We start from the raw sequence: 10,628 nt of genomic DNA, 5'->3' as shown, positions 1-10,628 counted from the left end.
GGGTTTTAATGTCCCTTCCAACCCAAACCATTCCATGATTCTATGGTTGCTTGATTGCCCCTGATACCAGGGAAGTGGTTAAACTGTACTTTAACACCCATAAAAAACCCATCTTGTTCTTAAAATAAAATAAAATAAAACTTCTAATAGAATATATGGCACAAGACTGGAAAACATCAGGAAAAATGTTCAAATGATTCAATAGGCTATTTTTTTTTATTTTATTTTGCTGTTCAAAGATGGAGAAAAGGCTCTTAGTCCTCTAGCTGAAAAAGTCAGCTTTTCCAGTGAGTTAAATGTCGATAGGAATTCCAGGTGGGATGGAAGTACATAATAAAAAAAACCTTAATTTACCTATTAAAATAAGTCTTACACAAAAAAACCCCATTGGATTTTACACTTTAAAATTTCTCTTGCATTAAGAGTTGGACTGGATGATCCTTGTAGGTCCCTTCCAACCCAGAAGATTCTGTGATATCATTCTGGGATATTTTGGTTGTCTTTGTTTCTTTTAAGCTGAGGAAAATTACTCCTGAATATGAAGAGTTTCAGTGACTGCTCCTCCACCTCTGCCCATGTCAGGCTGCTTTATTTTTGCCAGGTGCAGATGCCTCTGGATGAACTCAAACTCCCTCCTTCTTTCTGGTAAAAATACAAAAGATTTTCATTGCTTACATTTAAAAAAGGACTGCCAAAATAACAATAATTAGAACATTTATCTGGGGGAAAAGAAAAAAAGAAAAAAAATAAAAGCAGAAGAAAGAAGAGTGCTGGGAGCTTCACAAGATTATTTGTGCTGTGCTGCACCAGCAAATCCTCCAGCCTTGTAAACAGTGACTCAGGTCCTCTCCTCCTTTTGCTGAGCATTTTCCAGATGATGGAGAATCCTAAAGCCTTTGAAGTCACCTGAACAACAGAACCACCTAAATCCTGTTGTAATGTTGGTTACAGGGACAGTAGAGCTTGGTTTGTTCCAGTCCCAGTATCACCCTTGAAAGCGAGCGTCATAATTTATAATATTTTTTTTCATTATTCTTATTATTCTTTACTTTCAATCAGGCAGCAATTGATTCTGAGGGAAAGAAATACATTAATAACTCTGCCATGCTCAGATGGTGTGGGAAAAGGGTTTTTAGATACACTGAAAAGGGTCTTTTTTTCCTTGTTGCTTTAGTATTTGGCAGAGAAGATGCCCAGCCAAGGAGCAGCTCTGGCCAGCTGTGCCAGCTGTGCCAGCTGTCACTAAATTCCCTCCAAAAAGCAGCAGAAATTAAATATTAAATTAACATTTATTAATTTAAATAGTTGCTCCAACGTAATGTCACCACTAACTTGGATTGTGTTTCCAATTCACTCAATTCAATTTGCTTTCTAATCCAGTTGTGCTCCGAAAAAAACATTTAAGCACATTAATTAATGCTCTAAAGGAGCAAGTGCTGGAGCATCCTGGGGATTTGCTGAGTTCCCACTGTGAAAGCTGGTCTGTATTTTTACTGCAAAAGGTAAAAGGTGCAGAACCATGAGGATGCATTTCCTTTTCCACAAACTCATATTTGATAGCATTGTTTTGTCACACACTGTCGATGTGTCTCTGCTCCTGCAGAACAATACAGACAAAATTATAGATACACCTTATTTACAGGGAAAAAGCTTTATCCAAATAATTGAAAATGAAACACAATTTAGCCCAGGGTATGATATACTTAAGGATCTTTGCTATTCCTTTTAAAAAATTCAAATAAATTATCCTTGCTTATCAACAAACCTTTTCCTTTTTTCCTTTGGTGGCAGAAATACAGCAATGAAAAGGAACTAACATTTCAGTATTTATGGTATTTCTGCTATATTTTAGGGGTTTTTTTTGTTTTGCTTTTTTTTCAGTAAAGCAGTCCTCTTCACACAGGTTTATTCTTTTGAAGGAGTTTTCATTGGCCTGAATTAGGAAAAAAGGGTTTGTAAGTGAAGCCTTTGAGGAGATTGGGATGAGTTAAGAGGGAACACCAACAAGAGGTTATGCTATTTGACAACTCTCTAACAAATCCAGTGTATTACAAATATGGAATTAAATCATGTTGCCTCCTTATTGGGAGGCTTTCTTACAACAGATTTAACACAAAAGATCATTTCACCTTTTCCCCCTCTAAATTATTCTTCTAATCATTCTACTTTCATTGGGACAGAACTAACAGAGGAGCTGGAAAGTGATAGGGATTTGTTTAGACTGTGATTTATTTTAATTATCTTTATTTTCTGCTTAAGCACAGATACTTAAAAAAAAAAAAGAAACGTTAACATAAAACATTCCTAACATAAAACAGCTTATTCCTCTGCATGGAGAAGACATTTTTTATTTTTAATTCTGATACAGCGAGTTCATCTCTCAGAATGTGCAGGAACAGATGACATTAATGGCATTTTCAGCTAAGACTGAGCTGGTTTGGTCTGTTACTGTTCAGTGTCAGTGCCTTATCCAGCAGCAGTAGGATGAACTTTCCCTGCCACTAATGCTCCATTTTTGTCTCTTTGTCTCGTTATTTCAGCAAGAGAATGTGCTAAAGGAGCCCCTGAAAACAGATGTACAGCAGCAGATGAAAAAGTGCTGCATGGTGCTGGATTTCTGTGGGCAGCTGGTTTTATACCTTTTAAATGGCTCTTTGTGTTTGCCAGAACAGCACAATAGTCAATTCACTCCTCAATAACAAGCTGCTGCTCTGGGTAAATAGAAAGGTGTTACATCTATTTCTCTCTATATAACAGAGGCTTTCTAGTTCATCCATTAGTTTCACACTAATTTAGATTAAAATCTACAGAAGGGAAGGAAAAAAACATCCAAACTAAGTTGTGTACAAGCACCAAAAATAGAAAAAACTGAAGAGGCAATTCCTGCTCGTAGAACATGGAACAGTTTGCAGTTGTTTGGTTGTTTGCGCCTTTGGGGTTTGTTTTGTGGGTTTTTTCTTAATTGAATTACTTTCTATAGTTATCCTACCCTGAAAAGTGATCTTTCAGGATCACTTTTCCTCCAATATGCTTTAATATTATGCACTTACATGTAGTCATAGAATCACAGAACAGTTTGGATTGCAAGGGACCTCAAAGATCATCTGGTTCCAACCCCTCTGGTTGATTCCTGAACCTTTGCTCATATCAAGTAGCTTTTCATGCCTTATGTTACTCCCTCAAGTACAAAATCACAGGGAAAGACATAATTTAACATTCCTAGGAAAATTAGAATGTGACCCTGAATAAAGTGCTACTCACTGTGATGGAACTGGGCAAGGCTTGAACAACCCCAAGCACACAGAAATTAGTGTTTCCCCTCGACCTGAAACCGGTCCTGTGAAAACCTTGTGAGCCTGCACTGCTGGGAGTTTACTGATGTAACCTTGTACAGAAATACAGAATTCCAGAATCATTTGGAAAAGGCCTCCAAGGTCATCAAGTCCAACCTTTGACTGAGTCCCACCATGGCCACTAAACCAGCTTGCAGAGTGCTCGGGTTTTGAGCCCCTCCAGGGATGGGGACTCCACCACTTCCCTGGGCACCCCTTTCCACTGCCTAACTACTCCTTCCAGGGAAGAAATTTTTCCAAATATCCAACTTGAACCCCCTCTGGCACAACTACTATGAAAATCCATTTTGTAAGATGAAGGAATGAAGCTCTATGTTTATTTCCAATAACTTTCCACATTACATGATCTCAAGTAAAATGAAGATTATTGTTTGTTTTGGGGTTCATCCTCGATGTGACCCCTGAATGAGGTGAGACCCTATAATGCACTAATCCTTTTACAGAGAACAGAATCCATGACAGGAGGGGGGAGCTGAGGGGGGTCGGGCTCTGCTCCCAGGGAACAAGGGACAGGAGGAGAGGGAACGGCCTCCAGCTGTGCCAGGGGAGGCTCAGGTGGGACAGGAGGAGGAATTTCCTCCTGGAAAGGGTGGTCAGGCCTTGTCAGGGGCTGCCCAGGGAGGTTTGGAGTGCCCAGCCCTGGAGGTGTTTAAGCAGAGACAGGACATGGCATCAGTGCCATGGTCTGGGTGACAAGGTGGGGCTGGGTCAAAGGTTGGACTCAGTGGTCTCAGAGGGCTTTTCCAACCTGGTGGATTCTGTGAATGTGATTCTGTGACGTGAGAAGCACTTGAAAAAGAAAGGAAAATTGGGTGGTGCCTTTTGTGGATGATGACTGGAAAGCAAATTCCTTGGTGATAAGAGGTTGCACCCCAGTGAAGGGAAAGAACTAGAGGAAGGACTGTGGGAGGCAGGAGGGTAACAAGATACGGTTCAAAGGGACATAGTCCTGATGGTCTCCACTCCAGCAACTCTTCTGAAGCCCCCCCTTGTGCTGCTGGACAGCAACTTGCTTTTCACATCTGTCTGAGAGGCCTCAGCTTGGCTGTACTGACACTGAGCTGGGATTAAATTGTTAATTCTGCCACAATGCTGGCTGAAGTGTCACCAAATGCAGAGAAAATATGAACTGTGCAGCAGTAGGAGGTTTGCATATTTCTGCTCGTACTTTTATTTGATTTTTAAAAAAAATTAAATAATATCTTGGTGGATTTCTTGCTTCCTCCTTGTATCTACCCCTCCTGATTTTGGGTACATTTGTAGCCCAGGGGAATGTGGTGAATTGGAGTCTAGGCCATTTTCAGTGCAGTAACAGGTATTTTGTTTGCACTAGTTATGACCAGCCAAGGATATGCATGCCATGGTGTCTGCTTCCTTCTTCCTCAGGATATATGGAAGCTGGGATGGAAAACCCACTGCCCAATCTCCAGGTCTGGCCAGGAACCAGGACTAGAAAAGCACTCCTAATTTGTCACCTTCCTTGAGAACATCCCTGAGCTCAGGGGGAAGAAGCATGAGAGGGTTGGACGGGCCTGAAGCTGGCACATGAGGGGTTAGGTTTGGTGCCAGCCCATGGCACAGAGTGTGGGAGGCACACAATGCCATGGAAGGGCTGGAATTCCTGCCAAAGGATGCCACAGTTGCACGAGGGCTCAGGAAGAAGCTGAGCCAAGTAACAGATGAGACGTCACGGGAGCAGAGAATGGTTTGGGTTGGAAGGGACCTTAAAGGTCATCTAGGTCCAACCTCTCTGGGAAATATCCATTTTGGATAAAACACATCAAGCTCAGGAGATTTCCAAGCCCTAAATCAATGCCAGGTTGAGGATTGGTCCAGGGTGTGTAATTCAACCTGGAATCCTGTCCACTGAACCATTCCTTACAGATTTCATCTCAGCTCTTGGTGACCATTTATGTGCCATGAGCAAGTGGTTTCCATGGCAAGGGTGAGAAAGGAGTCAAACATCAGCCCCAAGGTCACCTCTTGTGGTTTCCTGTGGTGTGAGTTAGAAAACAAAGTGAAAAGTCCTTTTTCTTCAAACTTTTCTAGAACTTTTAGGATTAATATACTCCCTGAATGAGACTAATACATTTTTAAACAACATTCAATAGAATTGGCTTTGGGTTAGAAATACAAATATGTTTTGTGTAATTAAAATTTGTCCAAATACCTTTAATTGCTTTCTTTGATCTAAATAAATAAGTGTTTGTTCAAATCATGTAGAAACTATTAATTTTGCATTTCGGGTAATTAAAACTTGCTTATGTGAAGCTCTGCTGATCTGACACATATTGGACAAAGGTAAAAACCTGCTTAATACACCAAAACATGTGAGATTCTTTTTATTCTCTGCTTAACCTAGATTTTAATGGGGATCTTATCACTAATACAAATTAAATAGAATATTTACCTATTCCAGCAGAGAGGGAAAGAATAAACCAGTAGACATGGGCATATTTTCTATAATAAGAGGCCTTTCCAAGTCTTTCAGTAAAACTCTGGGGTTGCATTATTTTTTATCTACTAATAATAAAGCATATAATAAAAATTATGGTGTAATCTTTGATCTTCATGAACCTGAAAAGCTCAGTTTTGCTTAATGTCCTCATAAGTTTTTTTAATCTAGAAATTGCAGGCACAAACAATGGCAAACAAAAATAAGCTATAATTTAATATGTCTTGTAGGTCAACCCTCCACCAGGACTGCTGGAATCAATATTCAAAGGAAGGGAAATTGGTAGCAGGTATTGATGCTGGTTTGTTCTTCAAAATAGAGAGGAAGAAATATGTGGAAAAGACCTTTCTGTGACATTGCATCACTTTCACATCTGAATTTTTCTGCTTAACTTAACATTTTATTTGAAGATAAAGTGTAAAAGTGATGAAGACAATGCAAGTGAAATAGCACTTAGGGTTGTTACATAAATTGTATTGCTGGAAGGAGAAAGACCCTCAAATTTGTAAATAATTGCAGCTCCTTTGACAGTCCCTGATTGTGCCTGAAGAGTTTATAGGGATTAAGAAGTGATTTGTCTTGCTTCCACTGGAAGTGCTTTGCAGCCATGAATAGGTTTTATCACCTCTTCCTGATAGGTTTGAGCAGTTTCATGAATTTGCTCTCTTTCTTTTGCTTTGCTCACTGTTTTTTAACTCTACTGACTTGGAAAGAAAGCTGATAAATAATAGAATCATGGAATGGTTTGGATTGGAAGGGACCTTAAAGCTCATCTCATTCCACCCTCCTGCCTTGGGAAGGGACACCTTCCACTAGACCAGGATGCTCCTGGTCCTGGACACTTCCAGGGGACAAATAAATATTCCTGGTAGATATGTTTGCAGAATTTTGAAATATTAGCATTTAAACACTGGTCACCAAAACCTCCCCAAACCTAATTAACCCTTAACATCATTGTTATAAAAAAAAAAAATCCTTGATTTTCTGATTTAAGCCAGGACTTTCCCTAAAAATTTTTCCTTCCCTCTCACAGCACCTGAGAACTTCTCTCTGTGCACAGGAGTGTCTTTTGGCAATTCCATGTCCCCTTCATGCCCAGGGTAAAACATGTCCCAGACCTGTGCTGACCCCACTGAACAACTCTCTTCCATGTATGGGGAAAGGAAATAAAGACCAGATTCCACCCAGCTGGAATAAAAAGAATTCCAGTTCATTTCAGCGGGATATAAATAGAGAATTATTCCCTAATTGTCTAAGGGGGCATTGATTAATTACTGAAAGAACTCCTGCCACCATTACACACAGAGGGAGTGGAGGGGCATCACCCTTTTTTCCTGCTACCCCAAACTCACCTGAGAGGGAATAACCAGCAGGATGAGGAAGGAATGGGCTTCCAGAGTGATGCAATCATGCTGTGGGAATTTTTTCCTATCAGGTACAGATGATTAGATGGTTTCTGTTCTGTATTTGAGGTAGGAGTAATTCTAAGTGCAGAGATCCCAGCAATCTAAACAAGCAAACACCCACAAGAAATAGTCTGAAATATGCTGGAGCTGAGTCTCAATTGATTCTCACAGGTGAACATGTTTTGCAATATTACTTCTGTGTATAAATCATGCAATATTCTGGTTTCTATAATCTCTACAGCACAATAACTGCACTCCAATTACCTCATCCACCTTGCTCAGCTTGTTCAGGTAAATAATGTCGTCCTCCCAGCTGGAAAAGAGTGGGGTTAAAATAACTCAGAAAACCTTTCTATTCTTGTAAATTAAAATTAATTCTACGTTGCAACTAAATGTTTTAGTGACTATTTATACATTTTTCACTTTCAGTTTTCCTTATTGATATTCCAACCCTCTAGAAGGGCAGACTTTACTCATCTTTATGATTTATTGATATACATTAGTTCCCTACAGCCTTGGACCAGACATTCACCACATTAATTGTGATGACTAAATGTTTATTTCTCAAAAAAACACTGTAACAACTAGAATTTCTGAGAGCTCCAGAGCTGACCAAGTGCAAGGCTTTTAAAGCATTTTGCACTTAATAATAATAATAAATAAATTTTTACCCCCATAAATTCAGATTTGGCCCCAGTCTCACTGCCTCCGGAAAGAAGTGCCAGACTTGCCTGCCCATTGTTTTTACAGCAGCAAAATGTGTGAATAATGGCTCAGCAGCACATCCTAAGGAGAAGCAACTTAAATTATCTCAAAGAGAAATGAGATATTGTCCAGTAGTGAAGGTTGGAGAACACAGAGAACTTCATGGGATTTGTTGGCGAGAAATACCAAAGTGATGGATGTGCTGATTACTGGGATGAACCACAAGATGTTTTGCAGGTGTACCCACTCCTTAACTGATGTCATTCCTAAATATCACGTGGAAGTTTCATTGATTTAATGGTTTGTGGACCAGCAGCTCTCACCCTTGAAAGAACATCTGTTGTCAAACTGCTCGTGTTTTTACACTCACTTTGATGCTCATTTCATTGTAATTCCCTCCACTTACCAGATTTGAGGGAATTGCTGTAATGGAAGCATTGGACACTCACAGATGCTTTCATCAAATTATTTAAAACATCCTCATGCTTTTAGCTTGCAAGGGTTATTATCAGGCATTTTATAGCTTTTTAGGAGAAAAGGCTTGCTGCTCCACCTAACAAAATGTTGCACATTCAGGGGTTTTCCCACATCAAATGCTGCTTTGAAAACTACTTTGATCACAGAATCCCAGAATGGTTTGGGTTGGAAGTGACCTTAAAGAGCACCCAGTTTCAACCCCCTGCCATGGGCAGGGACACCTCCCACTAGCCCAGATTGCTCCAAACCCTGTCCAACCTGGCCTTGGACATTTAACATTGCCCATGTTGGTCTGTCCTCTCCTCCTGACTCTGAGCTGCTCATCCCCTGTTCCAAGGCACAGATCCAGGCCTTCCCCTGCCCTCCTGCTCTGCCCTTCCCCACAGACCTTTTCCTACCCAGTGCAGTGCTCCCACCACACTTGGATTTTCCCAAGGAGTTTGCAGTCCTATAACTGCACCCAGACCTCCAGCTCCTCCTCTTTGCTCCTCGTGCTGCAAGTGCAGGCCCCTCAGAGGAGCAGGGAGTTGCTCATCTCCCACTTCTGAGTTTCAAGGTCTGCTTTCCAGGTGGGCCAAGCTTTTGGCAAAGATGTCTCTGTCCCACTTTGTCAGGTGGATCCCGTCTCTCACATGCTCTTGTCAGTCTTCAAAGATTGCTGCATGGTTGTAGAAACCAGAAGAGTTTCCACCAGAGCTGACCTCCAGAGCTGTCCAGTGACCCCCCAGGCACATCCCTCTTGCTCTCAGGATCATGGACACACCACTGTGTTCTTGACCATCACCTCATACTCCAATCAAGAAAATTTCAGTTCAGTCGAAAATAAAAAAATTCTATATAAACTTTTTTTGAGACCTCATCACCCACTTCTATTTGTTTTTTCCCCCAAGTGCATCGTGATTTAGGTTTTTATGTGGCAGATGGAGGTGGATTTGAAGTTCCTCTCCGTAAAAGGTCAGAGAGTTCTTCAAAGTGTGGTTTAAGTGGCATCCCCCAGCTGAGGGATAGATCTGTGCCAGTCAAAACCTTGAAAGCACTAAACTTTTAACTAAGAAATGTTCTCATATTTCACTGGATGAGCAGATGGATGTGAATCAGAAGAAAATTTATGCATGCTGAAAGACTAAATAGATTTCCTGAAGGAATATCAGGGGTATGTTAATAAACTTTAGAGTGTATTGAAAAGACTTGCCAAGATAAATGAATCTGAGTTCTTTTTAAAAACAAAGGGTGAAAAATTACGGGTGTGTCTTCCTTCAGAAAATAAAAAAAAAAAGACAAATAAATTAAGAACATGATAAATTTCAAGCCCTGTAACTTTAATTTTTACTGCAAAATTTTCTAAAGCCCTTAAGAGCTTTGCTTGGGTTCAGCACAGTTACACCATGGCAGAGTTCAGACGGGTACGTGCCACATTCCCACAAACTTCCAGCTGTGTCTTTTGCTTACATGGAATTAGCTCACATCTGCTCTCAGTTTTAATAGCTGATCTAATGCTTAGTTCTAGAATTAAGAGTTCTATGGGCACACAGCAGTAATGTCTATCAAACGAAAGCTGAAAGAAACTGTTCTGTGCAATTATATTGTATTAAATTAATCTGAAGAAGAAAGGAGGAAACACATTGGAAAATTACAATTTCCAGGGACAGTTATCATTTTCTGGCTTTGAGTTTAATGAGGTCAATAACATAACACAAAATAGGTAATAACCTCACACTTTGGGAGGTGCTATTTTTTTTTTAAGCTCATTAGCAAAGTAGGAATTAGCTGTTCCTCAGTTCTTGTCCTGACCTGTTGAGCTGTGTGTCTGTGGATAACAATCGTTTGACGCATTTCCAAAATGGGTAAAATCAGGCTCAAGTGTGTTCCCTAATGCTGCCAAGTGTTTTAGAAGTCACCTGAAGGTGGAAATGGCCTTGCAAGGTGAGAGCACTGGACCCTTCCAGCCTGACCCATCCTGGGATTCTGGGATTCTGTGTTTGGCCCTGGACATCACCTCGGGACTGTGGTGTCTAGGACTGGGCATGAAGAGATGCTGAGTGAACTGGGACTGTTCAACCTCGAGAAAGAGAAGTTTGAGGGGATCTTGTCCCTCCCTTTTTGTGCATAAATACCCAAAGAAAAGCTGTAAGGGAGATAGAGATTTGTTCTGACCGTGGTGTCCAGTGGCTGTGGGTCCAAAGTGAATTAAAAGAAACTCCATTTAAACAAAAGAAATAATTGTTGTTATCT

General features: G+C 40.5%; 1 long non-coding RNA gene across 1 annotated transcript; it reads left to right on the top strand.

Moving 5' to 3' along the window:
* Positions 1–4,955: 4,955 nt before the first annotated feature.
* LOC135418544 (uncharacterized) lies at positions 4,956–7,505 on the top strand. The gene is made up of 3 exons (XR_010432508.1): positions 4,956–5,190; positions 6,039–6,097; positions 7,456–7,505. It is a non-coding gene; the product is annotated as an uncharacterized LOC135418544 (long non-coding RNA).
* The last annotated feature ends 3,123 nt before the right edge of the window (positions 7,506–10,628 follow it).

The sequence above is a fragment of the Pseudopipra pipra genome, chromosome 9 (assembly GCF_036250125.1).
Source record: "Pseudopipra pipra isolate bDixPip1 chromosome 9, bDixPip1.hap1, whole genome shotgun sequence".
NCBI lineage: Eukaryota > Metazoa > Chordata > Aves > Passeriformes > Pipridae > Pseudopipra > Pseudopipra pipra.
Note: the sequence above shows the minus strand (reverse complement) of the source record. Positions and strands in the feature narration are given on the sequence as shown.